Source organism: Nicotiana tabacum, chromosome 16 (genome assembly GCF_000715075.1).
Source record: "Nicotiana tabacum cultivar K326 chromosome 16, ASM71507v2, whole genome shotgun sequence".
NCBI lineage: Eukaryota > Viridiplantae > Streptophyta > Magnoliopsida > Solanales > Solanaceae > Nicotiana > Nicotiana tabacum.
Genome location: NC_134095.1, coordinates 131,523,735 through 131,551,690, shown reverse-complemented (window position 1 = coordinate 131,551,690; position 27,956 = coordinate 131,523,735). Strand labels below are relative to the sequence as shown.

Below are 27,956 nucleotides of genomic sequence, written 5' to 3'. Positions count from 1 at the left end.
AGTTGTTATGAATATAGTGAGATGGGTCAAATGTGGAGGCACTATCCTCGTCGTCTTGCGAGTTCATCTCAGCAGAGGGGTCAGTCATCGGCTTCAGCGCCAGTTACTTCACCACCACCCGCCCAGCCAGCTAGGGGTGGAGGTCAGTCAGCTAGGGGTCTCCCTAGAGGGGGAGGTCGATCAGGTGGCGATCAAGCCCATTTCTATTCACTTCCAGCTAGACCTGTTGCTATTGCTTCATATGCTGTTATTACAGGTATTGTTTCAGTCTGCCACAGAGATGCCTCTGTATTATTTGATCCGGTTCCACCTTTTTTTATGTGTCATCATACTTTGCTCGCTATTTGGGTACGCCCCGTGAGTTTCTTACTTCACTGGTTCATGTATCTACCCTGGTGGGCGATACTGTTATTGTAGACCGTGTGTACCGGTCGTGTGTGGTGACTATTGGGGGTCTTGAGACCCGAGTGGATCTTTTATTATTGTGTATGGTGGATTTCAATGTCATTTTGGGCATGGATTGGTTATCTCCGTGTCGTGCTATTCTGGACTATCATGCTAAGACAGTCACGTTGGCTATACCGGGTGTGCCACAGATCGAGTGGCAAGGTGTGACTGATTATGTTCCTAGTAGAGTGATCTCATTCTTGAAAGCCCAGCGTATGGTTGGGAAGGTTGTATTTCGTATCTAGCTTTTGTAAAGGATGTCGGAGCTGAGACTCCTAGTATTGGTTCTGTCCCAGTTGTGAGGGATTTTCTCGATATATTTCCTGCAGACTTGTCGGGCATGCCACTAGACAAGGATATTGATTTTGGTATTGACCTAGTGCCGGGAACTCAGCCCATTTCTATTTCGCTGTATCGTATGTCACCAGCGGAGTTGAAGGAATTAAAAGAACAGTTTCAGGAACTCCTTAATACAGGGTTCATTCGGCCTAGTGTGTCACCTTGGTGTGCGCCGGTTCTATTTGTGAAGAAGATGGATGGCACTATGAGAATGTGCATTGATTATAGGCAATTGAACAAAGTAACAATTAAGAACAAGTATCCTTTGCCTCGCATTGATGATTTATTCAACCAGCTTCAGGGAGTGAGAATGTTCTCCAAGATTGTTCTCTGTTCAGGTTATCACCAGTTGAAGATCAAGGACTCGGATATTCTTAAGACAGCTTTCAGGACCCGATACGGTCATTATGAGTTCTTGGCGATGTCTTTTGGGCTGACCAATGCCCCAACAACGTTCATGCATTTGATGAACAGTGTATTCCGGCTTTATCTTGACTCGTTTGTCATAGTCTTCATTGATGATATTCTGGTATATTCGCATCATCAGGAGGAGCACGTGGAGCATTTAAGAGTTGTGTTGCAAAGATTGAGAGAGGAGAAGCTTTATGCAAAATTCTCCAAGTGTGAGTTTTGACTTAGTTCAGTGGCTTTCTTGGGGCACGTGGTGTCCAGCGAGGGTATTCAGGTTGATCCGAAGAAGATAGAGGAAGTTCAGAGTTGGCTCAGACCATCCTCAGCTATAGAGATTCTCAACTTTCTTGGTTTGGCAGGCTATTATCGCTGGTTTGTTCAGGGATTCTCATCTATCACATCGCCCTTGACCAAGTTGACTTAGAAGGGTGCTCCATTTGAATGGTCGGACGAGTGTGAGGAGAGCTTTCAGAAGCTCAAGACAGCTTTGACCACAGCTCCAGTGTTGGTCTTGCCATCAGCTTTAGGTTCATATACCGTGTATTATGATGCTTCGAGAATTGGGATTGGTTGTGTGTTGATGCAGTAGGGTAGAGTTATTGCTTATGCTTCTCGTCAGTTGAAGCCCCATGAGAAGGACTACCCCATTCAGGATTTGGAGTTGGCTGCCATAGTTCACACATTTAAGATTTGGAGGCTTTACTTGTATGGCGTATCTTGTGAGGTGTTCACTGATCATCGCAGTCTTCAGCATTTGTTCAAGCAAAAGGATCTTAATTTGAGGCAGCGGAGATGGTTGGAGTTTCTTAAGGATTATGATATCACTATATTGTACCATCCGGGAAAGGCCAATGTGGTGGCCGATGCTTTGAGCCGAAAGGCGGTGAGTATGGGGAGTTTGGCATAAGTTCTAGTTGGGGAGAGACCTCTTGCAGTTGATGTTCAGGCCTTGGCCAATCGGTTCGTGAGGTTAGATATTTCGGAGCCCAGTCGGGTATTGGCTTGTGTGGTTTCTCGGTCTTTCTTATATGATTGCATTAGAGAGCGCCAGTATGATGATCTGCACTTGCTTGTCCTTAAGAATAGAGTTCAGCATGATGATGCTAGAGATATGACCATTGGAGATGATGGGGTATTGAGGATGCAGGGCCGGATTTGTGTGCCCAATGTGGATGGGCTTCGGGAGTTGATTTTGGAGGAGGCCCATAGCTCGCAGTATTCCATTCATCCGGGTGTCACGAAGATGTATCAGGATTTGAGGCAGCACTACTAGTGGAGAAGAATGAAGAAAGATATTGTGGGATTTGTAACTCGATGTCTCAATTGTCAGTAGATGGATATTCCCGAGTGGAAGTGGGAGAGGATCACTATGGAATTTGTTGTTGGACTTCCACGGACTTTGAGGAAGTTCGATGCTATTTGGGTGATTGTGGATCGGCTGACCAAGTTCGCGCACTTCATTCCTGTGTGTACTACCTATTCTTTAGAGCGGTTGGCAGAGATCTATATTCGGGAGATTGTTGGGTTGCATGGTATCCTATTTTCCATCATCTCAGATAGGGGCACTCAGTTTACATCGCAGTTTTGGAGGTCTGTACAGCGAGAGTTGGGTACTCAGTTTGAGTTGAGCACAACTTTTCACCCTCAGACGGACGGGCAGTCCGATCGCACTATTCAGATATTGGAGGACATGTTGCCTGCTTGTGTTATTGATTTTGGAGGGTCATGGGATCAGTTTCTACCGCTCGCAGAGTTTGCTTATAACAACAGTTGCAAGTCGAGTATTTAGATGGCTCCATATGAGGCTTTGTATGGAAGGTGGTGTAGATCTCCAGTTGGTTGGTTCAAGCCCGGTGAGGCTAGGCTATTGGGGACTGATTTGGTGCAGGATGCTTTGGAGAAAGTGAAGGTAGTTCAGGAGAGGCTTCGTACAATGCAGTCGAGGCAAAAGAGTTATGCTGACAGGAAGGTTCGGTAGGTGTCCTACATGGTTGGTGAGAAGGTTCTGTTGAAGGTTTCACCCATGAAGGGTGTTATGAGATTTGGGAAGAAAGGGAAATTGAGTCCTCGGTTCATTGGGCCTTTTGAGGTGCTTCGGAGGATTGGGGAGGTGGCTTATGAGCTTGCTTTGCCACCCAGCTTGTCGAGTGTGCATCCGGTATTTCATGTTTTTATGCTCCGGAAGTATATTAGGGATCTGTCTCATGTTTTGGATTTTAGCACGGTTTAGTTGGATGGTGATTTGACTTATGATGTGGAGCCAGTAGCTATTTTGAGTCATCAGGTTCGGAAGTTGAGGTCAAAGGATATAGCTTCAGTGAAAGTGCAGTGGAGAGGTCGGCCCGTGGAGGAGGCTACTTGGGAGACCGAGCGGGAGATGCGGAGCAGATATCCTCACCTGTTTGAGGCTTCGGGTATGTTTCTTGATTCGTTTGCGGACGAACGTTTGTTTAAGTTAGGGAGGATGTGACGACCTGGCTAGTCGTCTCATGAGTTACCACTCTGGTTTTCACATTTCTACTTCTTTATGCTTTGTTTATCCGTCTTATGTGGTCTCAGGTTGGTCGGATCGAATCCGGAATGAATTTGGTAAGGATTGAAACACTTAGTCTCTTTTGAGGAAGCTTAAGTTGGAAAAGTCAACCGGGTGTTGACTTATGTATTAGAGGGCTCGGATGTGAGTTTCGAGGGTTTGGTCAGTTTCGGGAGGTGATTTATGACTTAGGAGCATGATCGAAATGAGTTTTGGAGGTTCGGAGTAGATTTAGGCTTGAATTGGCGAAGTTGATATTTTGGCGATTTTCGGTTGGTAGGCGAAATTTTGATATAGGGGTCGGAATGGAATTCCGAGAGTTGTAGTAGCTTCTTTGGGTCATTTGGGATGTGTGTGCAAATTTTCAGGTCATTCGGACGTGGTTTGGTTGAGTTTTTGATCAAAAGCGAAATTCGGAAGATTTTAAAAAATTTGGCTTGAATCCGATGTGTTTTGGGTGATTTGATGTTGTTTGAGGTGTTTTGATGATTGGAACAAGTTTGAATAAGGTTTTAGGATATGTTGGTGTCTTTGGTTGAGGTCTCGGGGGCCTAGGGTGAGTTTCGAGGAGTTGAACGAATCATTTTGGAGTTAAGAAAATTGCAGAAGTTGCAGGTTCAGCTATTGTAGGTTTTTACTCTTTGCGTTCGCGAGCGGACCCTCGCGTTCGCGAAGAGTCAGTGGAATGTTGGCCTTCGCATTCGTGAGAAGGGCTTCGCATTCGCAGAGGGCTGGGAAGTAAAGCATTGCGTTCGCGAGAAGGGCTTCGCGTTCCCATAGAAGAATTGGGTCAGCCGGGTTAGTATGCATCGCGTTCGCGAGAGGCATTGTCGCGTTCGCGTAGGTTTGAGAGGCTGAAGAATCGCATTCGCGATGGTAGGGTCGCGTTCGCTTAGGAGAGTTTTGGTTAGCGGAATATTTGTGTTTCGCGAACGCGAGGCTTTGACCGCGTTCGCGAAGAAGGAAATTGGGCCTGGGCAGAAGGTTTTTAAACTCGTCTTGTCTGCGATTTTGGGGCTTATTTCCTCCATAGTTGGTCATTTTGGGAGATTTTTGAAGGATATTGAAGAGGTATTCAAGGGGAATCGTTAGGAGGTAAGATTATCGGACTTAAAACTAGATTATTATGTGAATTCCACCTAGAAAATCATGGAGATTAAGCTAAAAATTGAAAAACTAGGTCTTGGAAATTTGGACTTTTGATTGGGGGATTTGGAGGACTATTTGGGGGCGGATTTGAGAAATTTTGATATGTATGAACTCATGGAAAGATAAGAAATTTATTGGTGTAAATTTTTTTGAATTTCGAGACGTGGTCCCGGGGGTTGGGTGTTGGTAACTTTCGGGATTTGTGCCCTTTATTGATTGTTTTCGCTTGGGCTTCGTTCCCTTAGCATATTTTGACGTCCTCGTTCTGATTTTTGGATAGATTAGACGCGAGTGGAGGCCGATTCGAGGGGCAAAGACGTCGCGAGCTAGAGATTTAGCTGGTTCGAGGTGAGTAATGTTTGTAAATGATGCTCTGAGGGTTTGAAACCCCGGATTGCACATCGTAGTGCTATATTGAGGTGAGGCACGCGCTCGATGACGAGCGTGGGGTCGTGCACTATTGGGGATTGTGACTTGGTCCGTCCCGATTGATGATTTTACCGCGTATTTGATTGAAAACTATTTGCTATCATCATTATTTGGGTTGAATGCCATATTTGGGCTTCGTGCCAACTGTTTGAACCCTTCGGGGCTTTTTACTGATATTTTCTCATTGTTTGACTTTATGTTTGAACTCAGTCATGCTATTTTCCCACTGTTTTCATACTCAGCCATGTTTACTCAGTTTTATTACTTAAATGATATTTTAAATGATGTTTAGGCTGAGAAACACTATTTTTACTGTTGCCCGAGTGGCTTGTGAGGATTTTGACTGAGTAAGGCCGAGAGCCTATTTTGTGAGGAAACATTTGATACTGATTATGAGGTAGAGGGCCTGAGATATGTATGAGGAAGCTTGTGTGTATAAGATTTTCTGCTCGTACTCTGTCAAATTCTAGTATAGTTTATGATATCGTCCCACAGAGATTGGACAATCTAAGCTACAAACTTGTAATATTTTGACTACCATTTGAGAGAACCAAATTGATGAAAGGTGTGTTTAAAATTATAAATTAAGACAAATTTCTTCCGAAAAGTTTATATTTAAAAAGAGTTGGGAATCGTTGAATTCACTTGATATATCATTACAATAAAATCTCAGTTTCATACGTATTTTTCTAAAGAATAATTGCTTATTGCTAATACAATTATATTTTTACACTAAGAAATAAATAAATAATTAACACTCCGTGAGGTTATGTCAATTAATTGATTTAAAACTAATGACGATTAAACTGATATATCTTGCCTGAATTGTGCTCAAGCGCAGTAAAAACTTCGTGAGAATATTTTTACTAGAAAATCAATAATCTTGCCTTCAACAATTTCTCCGTGAGAATTAAAACTGAGGAAAGCAAGATTACAGACTTGAAACAATAATCTTACTAAAAATTACTTTGACTCTAATATTATGTGCTCAAGTGTAGTAAAAACTTTGTGAGAATATTTTTACTAGAAAATTAATAATCTTGCCTTCAACAATTCCTTCGTGAGAATTAAAACTGAGGAAAGCAAGATTACAGACTTGAAATAATAATCTTACTAAAAATTACTTTCACACTAATATTCTATTCATCAGTTATTATATATTAATTTTGCTCCGTGAGAATTACAAAATTAATATAAGAATAACTTAGATATAAAATATGTAGATGTGATAATAATAATTAAAAAATCATCATTCCATCACAACATGAAATGTAAATATAATTTCAGGTCAAGAATGTATTGAAACTGCGATAGTATTATAATTATATCAAGCTTCATCAACTATCCCAACAAAAAGAAATTACTCCATTATGAAGTAAGAAAAGCTAAAAAAATACTTTCAAAAGACTAAGAATATTTTTACTACAAAGAGAGACTAGAGAAAGAGACCAAGATTACTCTTATCTTTCTCTTTAGAAACTTAGAAAAAACTAGATAGGAAATTGTATACAAAGAGGGATGTTCTTTCTTCTACAAATATATGCCTATTTATAGAAAAATTTCTACAAGACCTTGGTGAGAATTTGCAAGATAATATCAATATATCATATGGCCTTGATGAGAAATTGACAAGGCAATTTGTCATGAAATTTTGGTGAGAATTTGCCATAACTTTTATATCTCTTGACTTTGTGTAGTCTTAGATGAAGTTGTCACGGATGTATCCTTCTTCCTTGAACTGTAGGTTCTTTCCTTTTCTCTTTTTCTATGTATTCTTTTTCCTACAAGAATTGTTAGAAAAGCGCGAGAATAGGATATAAATTGGTCATGTTGCATATCTAAAATATTATTTTTTTATTAAAATATAAGAATAATTTATATCCATCAAATACCCCACACTTGAATTTTTGCTCGTCCTTGAGGAAAAGAATTTTGAGGAATATATATATATATATATTACTAATTTTTTGTTTAAAATTATGGCTACTCTTGTAAAATGAAAATTTAATCAAATAAAATTTATCATGCTTTGAAACTTTATAAATTTTCTATATTCATCAAATCTTTACCTTGTTTTTACTTTTATTTTTATTCAACAAAAATTGTACCTTCTTTCTCTTTGAGACTTCTCTGAAATTGATAACTTTATGATTATTTGCATTTAGTATTCTTCATCTTTTGTTCATAGGCTTGCCCTTTATGTCTATCTCCACTAATATAGACTAAACACTGATTTCTAAAATATTTTAGGACTTTTTCTGGCTTGTAATGTTGGCTTCAGGCTGGTAGGTTAAAGGTTATATTTGTAATGACTTGCCTTTTTCAGTTTTGGAGTAGAATATTTCTAAGATCAGACTTTTCAAATATTTGCTATTGATTTTTTTTTTACTTATAATGCTTGAACATAAGATCAATCTCTCCTTTTTTTTCTTTAATCTTGATTCTTTTTCAAAATGAGCTCCAAACTTATTTTTTGAAAAAGGACTTTTCAAATCATAAGCATGAATGTGATATTTAAATTTGGGCATATTTAGGTATTAAAAGAAAAGATAGGTCTTCAAGCTTCAAAATAGGTACTAGGGATTTATTTTTTTTGTAGTAAATTTTTGTGCAATATCTAGAAAAGACTGAGGTAAACTAAGAAAGCCTAAATTCATATTTCAAAAATCAGTGTTGTCTAGGATTTCGCCTCGAAAGACATTTGGGGCAAGTTCTAGCATATAGATTATAAGTTTTACTTACTTTTTGATCATAATGCTTCTCAATCTCAGAATATTTTGCCAAGTATTGAAGATATTTATTCTTGCCTTCATGAAAATAAACTTAAAAACAAGGAAGTTATGTGGTAAATATAAAAAATATATATTTGATATAGAATGATAAGAGTTTTATTTTGATAAATTAACACTTTACAAGAGGCATAATTATAAGAAAAAATCTAATATATATATATATATATATATATATATATATATATATATAGAGAGAGAGAGAGAGAGAGAGAGAGAGAGAGAGAGAGAGAGAGAGAGAGAGAGAGAGAGAGAGAGAAGATAGATAGATAAATAGATAGGTAAAAATCTTTTTGGCTTTCAAATATACAACTGCAGAAGCAAGCTTGAAAGAAACTGCAGCCACACACCTTTTGCGTATAAATAACAAGTCTAGTTTGTATATAAACTAGAAAATTACCTATGCCAATATATGAATTACATTATTAAATGGTTAACCAACCAGTTACTTAGGTATACCGATCACCATGGAGTTACTCATGTATAGGTGACTCTGTTTTTGTAGAGGCCTTCATGAGATGTCCTGGTTGTACAATAACCTGGATATTAACCAGATCAATTGATTAAGCATTTAACTATTTAAATCTATGTTGGACTTATGAGGCTCCATTGCTTCACCCTCAATGGCTACGGGTAATGAACCATAGTCCATAGTTGTCGCCAACTCGACTTATTAATTGTAGACTTCATCAATCTATCAAAGTGACAGATGGTTGTTGCTCAAAATGCCCTCCAAAATATAATTTTAACCTGTGACCATTTACCTTAAATTTGTCTCCTCCATTGGTTTGTTGAATTTCAATTGCTCCGTATGGAGTAACATTTGTAACATTGTAAGGACCCGTCCACCTGGATTTTAATTTTCCTGGAAATAACCTGAGTCTACTATTGTATAGAAGTACATGATCTCCAATTTTAAAAGTTTTCTGTCGGATTAAATTGTCGTGCCATTTTTTTTTGTTTTTTCTTTAAAAATGTTGGCATTTTCATAGGCTTCTAATCTGAGTTCTTCCAATTCATTCACCTGAGAAAATCTATTTTTACCAGCAGAGGTTAATTCAAAGTTCAATACTTTCAACGCCCAAAAAGCTTTGTGTTCTAATTCAACTGGAAGATGACAAGCTTTTCCAAAGACTAATCGATATGGAGACGTACCAATTGGCGTTTTAAATACCGTTCGATATGCCCACAGTGTGTCATCTAATTTTGAAGCCCATTCTTTTCTGGAGATTCCAACCGTTTTTTCAAGCATTCTTTTTAATTCACGGTTAAAAACCTCAACTTGCCCTTGTGTTTGAGCATGGTATGGTATTCCTGTTTTGTGAGTCACACCGTATTTTGACAATAATGCTGAAAATTGTCTATTCATAAAATGAGACCTTTGGTTACTAGTGATGACTCGTGGTGTACCAAACCTGGTAAAAATATTTTTCTTGAGAAAATTGCACACAGTTTGAGCATCATTTTTCCTTGTTGGGATGGCTTCAACCCATCTTGAAACATAATCCACAACCACAAGGATATATTCAAAAGAATGAGATGAAGGAAAAGGACCCATGAAATCTATTCCCCAAACATCAAATATTTCACATACCTGTATTGATTGCAATGATATTTCATCTCTCTTAGTGATATTACCTGTTCTTTGCCACCTGTCACACTGTACAACATAGGCACGGGCGTCCTTAAAAAGTGTTGGCCAGAAAAATCCAACTTCTAGAACTTTAAAGGCAGTTCGATTTGCTGCATAATGTTCTCCAACTGCTCCATCGTGGCAATGATACAAAATTTTGATCATTTCTTCTTCTGGTACACACCTTCTGATAATATTATCTGCACAAATTTTAAACAAGTAAGCGTCATTTCACAAATAATATTTAGCATCAGATATCAACTTTTTCCTCTGTTCGTAAGTAAGATTTTGGGGTGTCCATTTTCCAACCAAGTAATTTGCAATATCTGCAAACCAGGGTGGTTGAGTCACAACTGAGTTGATAGAAAAAATATTGTCATCAGGAAACTCTTCTTTTATATCACATAACTCAAGTGGGGGGTTCTCTAATCTAGGCAAATGGTCAGCTACTTGATTCTCTGTTCCCTTTTTATCTTTTATTTCGAGCTCAAATTCTTGGAGAAGCAAAATCCATATTAACAATCTAGGTCTCGCATCTTTTTTTGCTAAGAGGTATTTTAGATCCGCATGATCAGTAAAAACGGTGACCTTGGTTCCTATCAGATAGGAACGAAACTTATCAAATGCAAATACCACTGCTAGTAGTTCTTTTTCAGTCGTGGCATAATTTAGTTGAGCCTCATTCATTGTCATGTTGACATAGTAAATTGGACGAAAAATCTTATCTTTTCTCTGGCCTAAAACAGCTCCAACTGCTGTATCACTAGCATCACACATGACCTCAAAAGGTTGGTTCCAATCAGGAGACACAACTATAGGGGCAGTTGATAATTTTTCTTTAAAGGTGTCAAAGGCTTTCATACAATCACCTGAAATTCAAACTTAACATCTTTCATTAAAAGGTTAGTCAGCTGTTTTGGAATCTTTGAAAACTCTTTTATGAACCGTCTGTAAAAACCTGCATGACCTAGAAAGCTTCTAATGCCTCTAACAGTTGTAGGAGGGGGTAATCCTGCTATAAGATTAATTTTAGCCTTATCAAGTTCTATCCCTTTAGCAGTGATTTTATGTCCTAAAACAATTCCCTCAATAACCATAAAATGACATTTTTCCCAATTAAGAATTAAGTTTGTCTCTTCACATCTCTTAAGAACTAAGGTTAAATGGTGAAGAGAATCCTCAAAACCCTTGCCGAAGAGTGTAAAATCATCCATGAAAATTTCAAGAAATTTTTCAGTCATGTCAGAAAAAATTGCTGACATGCAACGCTGAAATGTGGCAGGAGCGTTGCACAAACCAAAGGGCATTCTCCTATATGCATATGTTCCATGAGGACATGTGAAAGTTGTCTTATCTTGATCTTCTGGTGCGATTGGTATTTGGTTATACCCTGAATAGTCATCAAGAAAACAATAAAACCCATATCCTGCAATTCTTTCTAACATTTGATCAGTAAATGGCAAAGGAAAGTGATCTTTTCTAGTGGCATTATTAAGACGTCTATAATCTATATAGACTCTCCATCCTGTGACGGTCCTGGTAGGTATTAATTCATTATTTTTATTTTTTATCACTGTCATACCTCCTTTTTTTGGTACTACCTGAACAGGACTTACCCAAGGGCTGTCTGAAATAGGGTAAATAATACCTGCCGCCAAAAGCTTTACAATCTCCTTTTTACCACTTCCTGCATTGCTGGTTTTAATCTCCTTTGGGGTTGGACTATCGGTTTGTAGCTATCCTCCATGAGGATTCTGTGCGTACAAATTGCTGGATTAATCCTCGTGATGTCTTCTACAGTCCATCCCAAGGCTCCTTTGTGTGCTTTTAATACTTCAATCAATCTTTCTTCCTGTTCTGTAGTTAGAGAAGATGAACTAATTACTGGAAAATACTCACGCTCAAGATAGACATATTTCAAATGAGAAGGGAGAGTTTTGAGTTCAATTTTTGGTTGAACTTCTTCTAGTTGCATGTCCCCTTCCTCATAATCTTTTTCCAATAATTTTGCATCACTTCTGATAGTCGGATCTTCATCCTGTGTGGTGCCAGATTTTGCCAAACATCTTTCCATTGAGTCAGAAATTAATTGATCATCTTTGAATTCATTTATAAGATTATTAATCATGTCAATTGAAAAGCATGAAGATGATGTATCATCTTCTGAGAATCTTAGTATCTTTTGCATATCAAAAATAACTCTGTCTTCATCAATTCTTAAAATTAGTTGTCCTTGATGGACATCTATGATTGGCCTGGCTGTTGCAAGAAATGGTCTACCCAAAATAATTGGTTCATCAGGACACTCCTTCATTTCAAGTACTATGAAATCTACAGGAAAAACAAATTCATCTACTCTTACAAGCACATTTTTAATTACTCCCTTTGGTCTCTTAGTACTCTGATCAGCAAATTGAAGTGAAACACCTGTGTCTTTCATTTCACCAAAGGCCATTGCCTTACAGTCAGGTATGACTCTTGATGAACCCTATGCAAACAAACAAGAAAAGAATCAATCATAACAACAAGTAGGCAAGGGTGAGAATGTTGAGACACCCTCTCAACCATAAGAAGAGAAAGAAGACAAGAAAAAAGAAGAAAAAAATACTAAAATTTGACTTCTTTCCATGTTACAATTCCCTTCCCACAAAAGATGAAAAGAGAAAAGCCGGATAATCAATTTGCAAAGTTTTTGGAGATTTTAAAACAAATTCACATTAACATTCCTTTTACTGATGCTTTATTGCAAATGCCTTCATACGCCAAATTTTTGAAAGAAATTTTATCAAGCAAAAGGAAATTGGAAGAAGCTTCTTTGATAATGCTTACTGAAAAATGCAGTGCTATACTTCAAAATAAGCTACCCCAAAAACTCGGTGACCCAGGTAGTTTTACCATTTCATGTACTCTGGGAGGAGTATACATTGAAAAAGCACTTTGTGATTCTAGAGCTTTAATAAATTTGATGTCATTTTCTATTTTTAAAAAATTCTGTTCTTTTGGATTTTTCTCTGTATTGCTTGGTAAAGGACCTTGAATCATTTCAGACACAAGAGTTGCCAATTGGCTTAACTGAATTTCAAGATTTTTTAGAGCTGAATTTTGGCTTTCCATTTTTTTCATCAGTAACCTTAATGTACTTGTACAAAAGGTCATCAAGACTTGGATGGCCTTGTTGAGGCCTTTGCTGATATGGAGTTGCTTGCTGATAAGGCCTGAAATTTTGTTGTCCACGATTTTGATTTTGATATCCGGGTGGACTTTGTACCTGTTGCTTTTGGTAGTTTTGAGAGTTTTCAGCACATTTGCATTGCTCCATTGAAATCCTGGATGTTTTTGTGCTAATGGACTTCCAAAAGGACATGGCTTGTATCCGATGACATTGATCTATTCATCATTTTGATTGGTTGCTTGACATTCGTGGTTTAGATGGCTTCCTCCACACAAGTCACAAGCCTCAGACTGGCTTGGTTGTTGTGTATTTACCTGAAAAGATTCAAATTTATGCCAAAGAAACAATCTGTTGTGTTAGTATATTTAAAGCATCTATCTGATTTACTGTAGCAGCTTTCTTAATTATTACACGCTCAGATGGCCACTGTATGGTGTCACACCTACTTTTTTCCTACACCCCGTAAGGGTATAAGGAGTTTTTCCAATTAAAGGACAATCGAAAAGGGATCATATTATTAAAAGATTCAGAGTCGCCACTTGGGAGAATTTTATGGTGTCACAAGTCACCGGTTGAATCCCGAATCGAGGAAAAGCTAGACTGTGTATTACAGTCCGCGAACCAGAAATCTGGGTAAGGAATTCTGTTAACCCGGGAGAAGGTGTTAGGCATTCCCGAGTTCCGTGGTTCTAGCACAGTCGCTCAACTGTTGTAATTTGCCTATTATCTGATTTTTATACATGTTTTAACCTATGGTTCAATTTTAACTTTTTAACCGCTTTTATTTAATTTAAAAAAAATCAACGTCACATAAAAAAGCATTTTGAACCGCGTCACATAAATGCGCACCCGCAGTCCGCAACACATTTTATATAACGTTGTTAGGATTTGGATTTAGGTCACATAAATGCGCACCCGAATTTAGGAAGGTAGATTGTTGAAATAACGCGCCTAAAGCAACTACATGTTTTTAACTTTACGAGGGCCATGGAAATTCGCTAAACGGCGCACCTCAATTTCCAAAGAATTAAGATTCATCAAGTGATGGTCATAGGTTGTATGATTCAAATGTGTGAATGGCACGCCTCAAAATTATTCAACTAAAATAATTAGGGAGATGCGTAATGAAAACTAATTTGAAATTAAATATCCTAACCACACCTCGAAAACAGTACCCTTGATTTAATTATGTGCCTAAAGCTTGATCACCATATTCATAAATTATTTGTTCTCTTCCTGTGTTTGATACCAATTGTATGTGTTTAAAAACTTGCAAAACGGTTTACGTATAAAGTTAGGGAGAAACTTTAGTTAATATGAATACCATTTGTTTTATGAAATAACCATCACTCCACCTAGTGCAAACTCAACTTTGTATATCCTCTCTTAAAATGCCGAAATCAGTACTCATAAAATCTGTTCGTACTATGTACACGTTTGGCATTTGCCTATTTATCAACATCAAAATTTTAATCATATACAATGGACCGAAATTTTTACACAATTAAGCAATCATTACTTCAATCCAGACAAGCTCATCACATGAACCAAAACCGCCTTCCACATAACTTCTACACATTCATTTCTAGTCCAAGTCCTAACCATTCTGTTAATTTGCTTATGACGATTTGGTTTTAGACGAATAAAATCAAGCCAATTGTTGTCCAAACTTGTGAAAACTATTTACAACTACCAAATCTATACCTTGTAATAATGTTGACATCACTTTGTTATAAGAAACGGGCTAATTGCACTCCTAAACTAAAATAGGCAATTTATTATCAAGAAGGAGAAATAGTCTACAAATTGATTTGATAGGCAAATTCACACTACATTTACCGGGAATACACAATTGAACCTCTCAGAATATCCCAATACTTTAAACATAATGGACCTTATCAATTTACCTCTAACTTATGGTTATCACAATAGCTGTTCTCATACAAGATTACATACAAACAAAAAAACTTATCTCAGCTGGAATTAAAGATGCTTGACGAAGTATCCTACTGTAGTTCCTTGATAGTCCCATACTACCATACACTTAGCTAACATGGCTTAAACACAAAAAAACTTAGTTAATGGTCAACATTCTATCAAGTTTCCTTTCTCAGCAGTTCAAAACCAGCTATAACCACAAGAGTTTCAGAGGCAAGTAAAATTACTATAGGGCTATACTGACTTCAAAGAGGCAAGCTGACTACTATCTCCCATATTAAGCATACGACATGTCAATTAAATAAAAAACAAAACTGAAACTAAACTAATAGATTTGAATGTGCAGAAGACTCATTTGGAACTCGAGCTTTCATTTCATTTCAATACCAAAACCTTGTGTGAGATAGTCTAAAAACATGTACCTGGAAGTAAAGATGAAACAGATTGGTGAGGATTTCAGCAGTAACAGCAGTAAAGTAGAATTCAGCAGCAACAGGTGACCCAATTTCAAACTCAAAAATGATATACAGCAGCCCAGAAATCAGTTTTGATCGAACAACAAACCAAATTCAATAATCTTTCGATGAAATTGACTCAAAATCAAGGAGACAGTGAATAAAATGCAGAATCTGCCCAGACTTTTTTAACGAGAAACAGATTCAGGCCCTTTATCACACTTGATGAACCACAGATGCCTTAACAAGTTGAAATTTAAAAATCGGAATCAATGGAACCACAGATCCCAGCTGCCTCTCTGTATATATGAATTTTTTTTAGTCCCTTTTCTCTGAGTTCTGTCCCCCATTATATACCTCATCAACCAGCCCTTTCCAGATTCTCTTTTCTTTAAAAATGTATTCTTTCAGCTTCTGAAAAATGTCTCCCATGTTCTCTTACTTTCCAGCTCTAAAAGGGTATCAAGCTGACCACTGTCAGTTTCCTTTTTATTTTTAATTCACTCAACTAGCCTAGTGCTTTTTATTAATTTAGCAGTGCGCCACTACCATTTGTTATCAGACTTAATTAGTAACCACTCGCACTAAACTTATACTAGTCGGTTGATTATTATACACATTAAAACAAGAATTTATACCAAACTATTGAACTAATCCTAATTATTCTGACTAAGTGAAAAACGAGATATAATTTCAGAGTCTTAAACAAACTGATATCCCAATTTGTACAAAACAAATCCACAAAACCAATCTAAAGAAATAAACAATGAACAGAAATAATTTATACCAGAGGACTGATCGAATTTCAATTGAAATTGATCAGAAAAAGAAAAAGAGAAGAGGGACATGACCATTTAATCAAATAAACACAAAAAACACGGAAGAACCCACTGATTGAACTGGAAAAAAAACTGGTATCTTGACTTTCCGATTCCATCGCCAAATAATGTTAGTCAATTGTTCTTTGTCAAAACAAGTGAGTAATACTATTTTGTGACGAACTTGGCTCTAAAATTATCAACAGTCTTGAGTTCAGGTTTGGCCCTTGGGTTTAAGATTTGAGCAGATTGAGTTCCGTTCGAAAAAAACTGGTCATGGATTAGGGAAGAGGGGAGTGAGGGGGTTCTACAATGTGAATTTGGGGTTGATTGGGTAGGCTAGGGTTTGGGGTCTGATCTTCGATCCAAGATTCGAAGAATCACGGGGTGATTCGAGGAAAAAGGAGTGGGGATTTGGCATGAAGGGAGTGACGGGGTTCTACGGTGTAATTTTGGAAGGGATTGGACCACCGGAACCGCCGTGAGGCGATTTCTGATGGCGGAAGGCGGCGGGGCTAAGTGGTGAGACAGGGGTGTCTCTGAAGAGACGAGTGGGGGGGGGGTGTTTTGGTATATTAAAATGGTGATTAGATTAGGGTCGTTAGATGATGAGAATCCAACGGCTATGATGGATCCTTTAATGAGAACGGGGTCGTTTTGGTCGGTTGGGGTGGGACTGGGTCGAGCAAAGGAGACGGGTCGGGTTAGGTTAAAGCTTTGGGACCGTTCGATCAAGTTAATTCAATGGTCCAGATTGAAACGCCCGAAACGACGTCGTTTGGTTGAGGCTGGAGACGGACCGGGTTGGGGCTGGTTTTGGGCTGGACTGGGGTGGGTTTCCGGTGCATTTTATTTGGGCTTTGGGGATTTAAATTAACTTTGGCCCAATTCCGATTTCCTTTTCTTTTATTAATTATTTTCTTCCTAAATTGTCTTCAAAATTAAAACCAAAAATCCTAACTCAAATTATAAAACCAAAATTGACTTAAAATACTAATCCACTTCAAATAATATTTATCACAAGTAATTAAATACTAAAAATAAAACAATCACACAATTTGACATTAAACACTTTAAAAATGTAAAGTACGTTATGTTTTGTGAATTTTTTATTTTTGTAAAAATAATTAATTTACTACTCAACTCAAAAATTATAAAATTAAATCCTAAATATGAATGCGATCTATTTTTTCATTTATTTAAATATATAGACATGCACGAACCCATGCAAGTAATGACAGAAAATACCACGAAAATTCACAAAAGTGCAAACAATAAAACAAACAATTTTTGTTTTGATTTTGTGGGAGTAATTCATGTGAGGCAAAAATCACGTGCTCACATATGGCATTTTCAGAAATTTCATTAAGCAATTGCAATGCTTCTTTTGTGTTTTTTCCCATTATGGAACCTCCTGCAGCTGCATCTATTACATTTCTAGAAGATGGTTTCAAACCATGATAAAAAATGTACAACTGCATATGTTCAGGAATGTCATGATGTGGACATTTCCTTAACAATGTTTTCAATCTTTCCCAAGCTTGATAAACTGACTCAATGTCAGTCTACAAGAAGTTAGATATATTATGTCTTAACTTTGTTGTTTTAGCAGGGGAAAAATATTTATTTACAAATTTCTGAGTCATTTGGTCCCATGTGGTAATAGATCCTTGCGGCAAACTTCGTAACCAAGTTTTGGCCTCTCCTTTGAAAAAAAAGGAAATAGCCTTAACTTAATTGCTTCAGGAGGTACTCCATTATACTTTGCAGTTCAACCAATTCTAAAATATCAATTAAATGACTATGTGGATCTTCACTTAGATCACCAGTGAAAATGCAAGATTGTTGAATTGTTTGAATCAGGCCTGTCATGATTTCAAAGTTATTGGCTGCTACTGAAGGTTTCCTGACACTAGATTCACAGTTAAAGCGATCAGGTCTAGCATAATCCCTTAGGATTCTATTTGCTGGTCTTGGCGCCACTTCATCAAACTGCTCCTCTACATGAGCTGGTGGTGGAATTTATAGTGGATTATTATCATCTTCTAATTAGTGCCTCATTCTATTACAAGTTATGTTTTGAGACGATATTTGTCCTTTCCTGCACAATCGCAAAGTTTTTTCAATTTCAGGATCGTAATTGGCCAACTCTTTTGCAGAAGAGCGGGTCATACACTATTTGAAATTAAAGTAAAATAAAGACAGTTCCTAAAATAGTAATAGATAATTTTTTTAAAAAAATAAAAAAAATAGTACGGTAATATTATAGTTAACTAAAACAATAAGTTGTAACTAACCATCAAAAGAAATAATATAATACTAATTATATTATATGGAAAAAAAATCAATAATAAATCAAGTATGTTGAAGGATTAAAGTACTATCAATTAAAAAAATTGAATAAAATATTATTTTATAAAAATATAGTAAAAGTAATAGTTATAATAGTAATATAGAATAGTACAAAGGATACTTTTAGAACTAGAATAGTAAAAACAAGTACTTACAATTATAATAATAGTAAAAATAATAAAATATACTTAAAAATGACAAATAAAAAAATGAGATTGTGAATCACAAAACTAATATAGTATACTATTATATAGATGTTAGTACTAACAATAATAATATAATAATAAAATATAAAATAGAATAGGTTGAAGTATGACTATGAGGGATTTCTTTTTTTTTTTTTTAGATGCTTTTTTACAATATTATATAGAATTGCTCCTAATAATAGTACAATTATGATAGTAGTATGTAGGAGATAACATTTTGAAGGGAAAATTAACAATAATAATAAATTCTCAAATTAGTAATAAAATATTTAATCTGAAGTAGATGTGTGTCAATCCACGGCAACGGCGCCAAAAATTTGACGAAGCTTGTGTGTATAAGATTTTCTGCTCGTACTCTGTCAAATTCTAGTATAGTTTATGATATCGTCCCACAGAGATTGGACAATCTAAGCTACAAACTTATAATATTTTGACTACTATTTGAGAGAACCAAATTGATGAAAGGTGTGTTTAAAATTATAAATTAAGATAAATTTCTTCCGAAAAGTTTATATTTAAAAAGAGTTGGGAATCGTTGAATTCACTTGATATATCACTACAATAAAATCTCAGTTTCATATGTATTTTTCTAAAGAATAATTGCTTATTGCTAATACAATTTTATTTTTACACTAAGAAATAAATAAATAATTAACACTCCGTGAGGTTATGTCAATTAATTGATTTAAAACTAGTGACGATTAAACTGATATATCTTGCCTGAATTGTGCTCAAGCGTAGTAAAAACTTCGTGAGAATATTTTTACTAGAAAATTAATAATCTTGCCTTCAACAATTTCTCCGTGAGAATTAAAACTGAGGAAAGTAAGATTACAGACTTGAAACAATAATCTTACTAAAAATTACTTTGACTCTAATATTATGTGCTCAAGTGTAGTAAAAACTTCGTGAGAATATTTTTACTAGAAAATCAATAATCTTGCCTTCAACAATTCCTCCGTGAGAATTAAAACTGAGGAAAGCAAGATTACAGACTTGAAATAATAATCTTACTAAAAATTACTTTCACTCTAATATTCTATTCATCAGTTATTATATATTAATCTTGCTCCGTGAGAATTACAAAATTAATATAAGAATAACTTAGATATAAAATATGTAGATGTGATAATAATGATTAAAAAATCATCATTCCATCACAATATGAAATGTAAATAGAGTTTCAGGCCAAGAATGTATTGAAACTGAGATAGTATTATAATTATATCAAGCTTCATCAACTATCCCAACAAAAAGAAATTACTCCATTATGAAGTAACAAAAACTAAAAAAATACTTTCAAAAGACTAAGAATATTTTTACTACAAAGAGAGACTAGAGAAAGAGACCAAGATTACTCTTCTCTTTCTCTTTAGAAACTTAGAAAAAACTAGATAGGAAATTGTATACAAAGAGGGATGTTCTTTCTTCTACAAACATATGCCTATTTATAGGAAAATTTCTACAAGACCTTGGTGAGAATTTGCAAGATAATATCAATGTATCATATGGCCTTGATGAGAAATTGACATGACAATTTGTCATGAAATTTTGTTGAGAATTTGCCATAACTTTTATATCTCTTGACTTTGTGTAGTCTTAGATGAAGTTGTCGCGGATGTATCCTTCTTCCTTGAACTATAGGTTCTTTCTTTTTCTCTCTTTCTATGTATTCTTTTTCCTGCAAGAATTGTTAGAAAAGTGCGAGAATAGGATATAAATTGGTCATGTTGTATATCTAAAATATTATATTTTTTTATTAAAATATAAGAATAATTTATATCCATCAATGTACGCCACAAGGTGGACTGATTTATATGAGACCGAGGGCCTAGTGATGATGCCACAAGGTGGCTTGATATTGCGCTTGGGCCGTAAGGGGCCCCTCCAGGAGTCTGCACACCCCCAGTAAGCGCGGGTACCCATTGTGATGTGAGATAGAGCCCGAGGGGCTAGTACTGTTCTGAGATGTTGCCCGAGGGGCGGATTATTAATACTGTGCCCGAGGGGCGAACTTCTATATGTTTACTTTACCTTAACTGCTCATCAATTACCCGTTTACTTGTTAAAAAATGATTTTACTTAACTTTCACTGGTTTATTGCTTTTAAATGATTTTACTGCTTCATTATAGAATGCCTTGTGCTTTATGTGTTTTCTTACTTTCAGTCGTTATTTACGTTTGTTACTCACTGGTTTGGAATACTCACTTTACTCCCTGCACCCTCTGTGCAGATTCAAGCGTAGCTAGTCCCACCCCCGAGTGCTGATTCATTCTAGCTTCAGGCGGATCTCGAGGAGTCTTTAGGTAGCTGTTGGCATTCGCAGCCCAGAGCTCCTCCCTATCTCTTTCCTTTATGCCCTTAGTTCAGTATTTAAACTCTATAGTTACATTTGAGGACTTAGTGTTGTTAGATGCTCGTAACTTGTGACACCCCGGTTAGGGCTGTGTCGGGTTGTACTTCCGCACTTACTTGCTATTATTCGCTACTTAGTACCTTTAAATCATGTTTTAGACTGTTTTTATATTGTTTAACTGTTTAAAAAGTGAATTGGGTTTAATTGGCTAGCCTTGTCTTCACGAGAGGCGCCATCACGACCGGGTTCGGGGTTAGGGTCGTGACATTTAAGTTATGTTAAGTTTCTATATTTGTGTTTATGGTGTACTGTTTAAATAAAGAAGAAATGGGCCTTGACTATTTTACTATTTTTTTTTATCTAAGACAATTTCTTGTAAATTATATAGCTTATATATATATATATATATATATATATATATATATATATATATATATATATATATTATATACTATACTAGTATACTATATATACTACAAAACAAGATTTTTCACTTTATAAATTACTTAAATGTATGAATGTATGCATGTGTGTATATATATAGGGCTATTTAATTTATTTGTTTAAATTTTTTGTCTAAGGCATTTTCTTGTAAATTATACTATATAATTATGACTTAAAATTTTTTAATTCAAATTTAAAACACAAAATATTGTAAAAAGATATTCAAAGGAATGTGTTATAATTTTTATTATTATAACATTAAGAAAACATGACCCAATCTTTCTTAGCTTCCACTCCCCTCCCCCAATGGAGTGAGCACAACCAAGGAGCTAATACCACCATTGAGAAGAAAAAGAAACTAATTAAGATGTGCCAAAATACAAGTTACATCTAAATGGTAAATATGACAAATACATCTAACATGAAAAATATTACTAAATGCAGAATTTAGTGTAGTGGTAAGCAAGGCTACAACATTAGTGTTACTAGTAGGATTATCCATTGAAATTGACATTATTTTATCACTAAGGCAAAAATATCTACAAATATCCGTAACCGTGCTAGAATAAAACTGCCCTGTGTGACCTGAATTAATTATTCTATAAGAAATAATGCACTTTTGTATTATCCACTCCTCATCAATCCAACGACTTGTAATAGTAAGATAATCACAGTCATTACCACTTCTACCAATATCAGTAGTAATAGCAACACGAAAATTAATATGAGTAAATAAATAGCGTAAATATTATTCATATTCATGTTTATATTTATAAATATCGCTCTTTATGGTTGTACGAGGCCATCCTTTATAAGTAGGATTAAAAATTCTTCTAATATAATGCACAAAGTGAGGGTTAGAAGGAAAACTATAGGGTAAGCACATAACTATAACCATTTTTGCTAATTCTTCCCTATCTTTTCTTGGGTCATAATATAAAATACCACCGGTAACAGTGTTAATTCCCGATTGAAATTGATTTGACCTGGTACTTGGGTCAGGCTGACTAGGTAGACTTGTCGCCCCTCCCCCCCCCCCCCGGCCGCAACTTTCATTTGATTATATTTAACTTTATCTTGAGGGTGTATCATTATGTGTCTCCTCCAACTTCCCCTTCCCTTCCCCCTACCCCACCCCCCAGATCAACATAGTTAAAGGCTATCTTTGCCACAAGTTTAACGCTTAGCTTTATTTTTTTTCTCTTATTTGAATAAAAATGGCCAAACAAGAAATGTTTTGGCCCGTTTAGAAGGTTGTCTAGAAAAAATAGGGGCAGTAACAGGGGGGGGTCATCCAGGGCATTATTTGGATTAGTTGGGTTAACTCGAGCAACAGAACTAGTGGATGTATCATCATCCGGTTGTGTTTCATCTAAATCTATTTCTTGCTCATCTTCTTCATCTATAGTTGGATTACTATAAAAGTTGTTCATATATTCATCATCTAAGCGTTCAACACCACCAATATTATGCACATATTGACTATCCATAAATTGTAATAAAGTATTATCACTATCAAGAATAGGAGTAGGTGGAGGGCGGGTATAGGGTTTGGGTAGGGGAGGTCGGGAAATTAAAGGAGGAATAAATTGGCCACTAGATTCACCACTCTTGGATTTTCCTTTATTTTTACTAAACATTTTTTTAAGGAATATGTCATCTTAATTATAATTATACAAAGTAATTAAATAAAACAAACAAAAATATAATATTAAAATTAAAGAGTTGGAATGAGTTTACCGAATTGACGAACAACTTGTTGAAATTAATTATCGTTGAAGACTTGAAGACTTGAATACTTCAATTCCCCAACTTCATAATTTTTCACACAAGTTGCAACAACAAAGTAACCAATTTTAGAAAAAAATTAGAGAGAGATTGATGATTTGGTGAAGAAAAATAAAAGAATGAGGGGGTATTTATAGTTGAAAATAGGGAAAAATGTAATTATAAAAAGTTTGGGGTTAAAACAAAGTTGGGCGGGGTTAAATGGCTATTTTATAAATAGCCAACGGCCTTTTTGGCAGCCATAACAACAATTTTTTCAATAGCCAACGGTCAGATTTTTAAAAGAATTTTTTTTTTAAATTATAGCCGTTGGGCCCGTTTGGGACCGGTTGAATCGACCCACTTAGGAGCCGGTACCGGGCCCAAACGGTCCTGGTCCTAACGGGCTTTGCGTGTGAACCAGTTCACATGGACCTCAAACCCCCTGGTCCCGGGCTTAAATGGGTAGACCCGTTTAGGCCCACTATCTATATGGGCTCGCGTGCCTGGGCCTAACCGGCCCACTTGCCACCCTTATACTAAATCATACTATGAATGTATTGCATTTACTATAAAGTCAAGTGATACATTGAAGTGAGACTAGATAATAATTAATTATAATCAAGTATAAAGTTAATATTAATATTTATACATGTCATGTGATTATTAGCTTGATATAAATACCATTTTTTTGTTGACATGAAGTGCTAACGAACATATGTGAAAGATAACTCGTAAAACCCGAAATGGGTAAGTTTTTATAAGATTTGAAATAATCAAAACAGAAAATTGATTTCTGTGGACTAAAAAGAAGTTAATATGTCTATCCAAAGATGAGTGCTCTTGTGATGATTCAAAAGGTCATCTTTTTTTAGAACTCATTTCCGTATTTCGAGATCTTCAAAACCTCATTTTATTGCATCTCGATTTGCGTGCATAGTCCGGGCATGTTTCTGAAAAACTTTCATGTTGAAAGTTGAAAAAAATAAATAATTCTTTGCCTTTAAAAGTTGATTTAGTTGACTTCGGTCAATGTTTTGAGTAAACGGACCCGGACTCGTATTTTGACACTCCCGGTTGGTCCGTATCAAAATATGGGATTTGGGCGTATGCCCGAATCGAATTCTAAGGTTCCTAACTCAAGATATGAATTTTTGATGAAAATTGAAAGACTGAAAATTAAATGGTTTTAAGAATTTGGTTAATGTTTGATCTTGTTGGTATCAAACGCGTATTTTGGTTCTGGAGCCCGGTAAAGGTCCAAAATAATATTTATACTTTATCTGTGAAATTTGGTGAGAAACGGAACTGTTTTGACGCGATTCGGACGTCCGGTTGTGAAAATAGGAATTTCAAAGCGTTATTAAGAATTTCATGTGATTGGTGCTAAATTCGTAGTTGTAGGTGTTATTTTGGTGATTTGATCGCACGAGCAAGTTCATATGATGTTTTAAAACTTGTGTGTATGTAGGGATTGGAGCCCCGAGGGCTCGGGTGAGTTTCAGATACACTACGAGATGTTTTAGACTTGGAAAATCTGGTGTTTTTGGCTTCAGCTGTCATCTGGTGTCTTCTTCTTCGGGTTCGCGAAGGGACTCCCACGAGCACGAAGAGTAAATTGGCCTGAATGAGACTTTCTCCTACGCGAACGCGAAGGACTGGTCGCGAACGCGGAGCGTTGGGGGCATTACCCTTCGTGAACGCGACCAGACCATCGCCAACGCGTAGCATTGGGACCTGGGGGAGGGGAAGTATACTCTTCGCGAATGCGACACGTGGCTCGCGAACGCGTAGGCTAGTGGGAGTAAGCCTTCGTGAATGTGAAGAGTATCTCACGAACGCGTAGGCTAATAGAGCCGTAGCTTCGTGATCACGACAAGCCCTTCGCAAACGCGAAGAAGGCCTGTCCAGTGATTTTAAAACAGACCTGAAACGGGAAGTTCTTCAAAGTTTCATATCTCCTTCATTAGAACTCGACCTAGGGCGATTTTTGAAGGGGGAATTCAACACCAAATCATAGGTTTGTACTTTTTAACTTGTTTCCTTCAATTTTCATCATCACCCATTAGATTTTTAGTCCTAAACCTTGTTCTTTCATGGTAGAATTAGGGATTTTTGGAAGAATTGGGGGGGTTTTATAAATTGAGGGGGGCAAACTTGAAATTTAGTCCTCGATTTGAGGTCAGATTCTAGAACTAATTATATATTCGGGCTCAGGAGTAAATGGGTGAATGTATTTTGGTTCAAACCTCGAGTTTTGACCAAGCGGACCCGGGGTCGATTTTGAACATTTTGAGGGAAATGTTAGGAAACCTAAATATATGTATTGAAATTGATTTCTTTAGCAATATTTGATGTTGTTAAGTTAATTATGGCTAGATACGAGTGGTTTGGAGGTGAGATCTAGAGGAAAAATGGCAATTGAGCTGTGAGTGGCATGTGGACCGAGGTAAGTGTTACGTCTAACTTTGACTCGAGGGATTAGGAATCCTTCACTTCATTGCTATGTGAAAAATCCATGTGAGTGGCGTATAGGTGAGGTGACGAGTACCTATGCGCCGCCAATTTACCTATTTTGTCTATTTTCTTCCCGTTCTTATTATATTATTTTCCTGCCTTAACTACTACATGTTCTACTGGTATTTTCATGTTTAATTGCTATTTGTCAGACATTGTTTTTTATTGTTGAAGGTATTAGCTACCCCGTAGTTTCATTGTCTCATATTATTGGCTTAAGCTGGTTTATCGGTATTTTTTGGTATATTTTGGATTGGTTTCGCTGAGTAGCATTATTTTTGTGAAGTTTCATAATGTACAAGCTTTCCGTTTGCTTTGATTTGAGGTTTAAATATTTCGAAGAGTTTAGAGTTAATTTGTGAAATTTTTGTACTTATTGAGTAATTTATGCTGATATGGTGGGATCGGGTTGCGGCCGCAACATGAGAAATAAGGGTGATATATTGAGGAGGAATAAGGGTGAATTGTTATTATATGGTGGGATTAGATTGCGCGCCGCAACAGGAGGAATAAGGGTGATATATTGAGGAGGAATAAGGGTGAATTGCTATTATACGGTAGGATCGGGTTGTACGCCGCAATAGAAGGAATAAGGGTGGATTGATATGGAGTAATAAGGGTGAATATTCATATTGATATTGATATATGGCAGGATCGGGATGCACGCCACATTATTTTATGTGTCTATGTATCTTTCTTCTACTGTGTAAGTTATTCAGTAGCTTTGCATATCATTAAGGATTGGTTATAGCGGGATACTGTCAAATCACTTGAGTTTTGTATTCATTTCTTGCAAGTTACTGTTTCTGTCCTTCTTCCTGCTTTTGTTACACTCTATATGCAGGTTATATTATAATTGCCCCGCCGTAGCCTCGTCACTACCTCGTCGAGGTTAGGCTCGGCACTTACCAGTACATGGGGTCGGTAGTACTGATACTACACTCTGCACTTTCTGTGCAGATTTTTGAGCAGGTAGTGGCTGATCGAGAGGTCGGTTGCAGATATTTTCAACTAGGAGACCCAAGGTAGTCTTGCTGGCGTCCGCAGGCCCTGACATCCCCTTCTACATCTCTATATTACAATTTTCTTTATTTCCAAAACAATTTTAATTTCTTTCAGACTGATGTTTGTAGAAAATCATAGTGCGTTCGTGGATTGTGACACCATATTCTGGGTAGTTACAGCAATAGTATTTGTAATAATATATAAACAAAGAGGCTATTTACTTATTTTCGCATTTATTTCTACTTGTTTTAGCTTGTTTACTTTTAATCACTGAAACGTAAAGGAAATTGGTTAATAAAACTCTAATGTTGGCTTGCCTAGCAAATGTGATATTAGGCGCCATTACGGTCCCCATGGTGGGAATCCCGGATCGTGACAGTTCTCCTATATATACAGAGAGAGAGAGAGAGATAAAAGCTGAATAAAATAAAGGTCTGAGGATAAAGGTCCAAAAATTATACTAAGAGTCTTTAAGAGTCTAAGATTATATTCTTCGTAAATGATATGATAATAATAACCTTATCAAATAAAGTTATTTTCTATGTAAATCGAAACAATTGCTTCTGCTTTGTTCTAAGTAAATAAAATGTATCGCTAAGTCTATTATCGAATAAAATTTTGTATCTACGCACTTGAGGCATTTGAAAAAAAAAAAGATGACCCAAAAAACAAAAAACAAAAAACAAAAAAAACAAATAACGTCCATGAAATAAGAAAGTTACTGAAAGCTAGTATAATAACTTTGCTTTATTAAGGCTTGAGAGTTTGACAAAGGTTTTGCATTATTAAAGTACGTTTTTGGAAGGGAGAAGTATGTTACAAAATCTAAAAATAGAAAATAAAAGGGAATAAAAAGGAACGATGGTGCATGAAAATGGATGCAAATTGGAATGAGAAACATATATTCTTAGCCGCGACAATATATAACAATAATAATACCCTGTCCAGTATTTTATATATATATATAATACTGGACATAGTGTTATTATTGTTATATATAAAAATATACTAAATATGCATATTTTATACATTTTTGAGCTACTAAATATAATTAATTTCGATCAAAATTTTAAAATTTTCCCAATTGGACTTATTTGAATTGGTTTGGTTTCCTGACGGGCTTAATGTTTTTCAGCGCATCTTGTAATGGGCTTTGGAAAAAACACTCAACTAAACGAGCAAAGGAATAGGCCTT

General features: G+C 36.2%; 1 non-coding gene across 1 annotated transcript; it reads left to right on the top strand.

Annotated features, from left to right (window-relative positions):
* Window positions 1-17,604: 17,604 nt before the first annotated feature.
* Window positions 17,605-17,711, top strand: LOC142171336 (small nucleolar RNA R71). Its single transcript, XR_012700908.1, has one exon. It is a non-coding gene; the product is annotated as a small nucleolar RNA R71 (small nucleolar RNA).
* The last annotated feature ends 10,245 nt before the right edge of the window (window positions 17,712-27,956 follow it).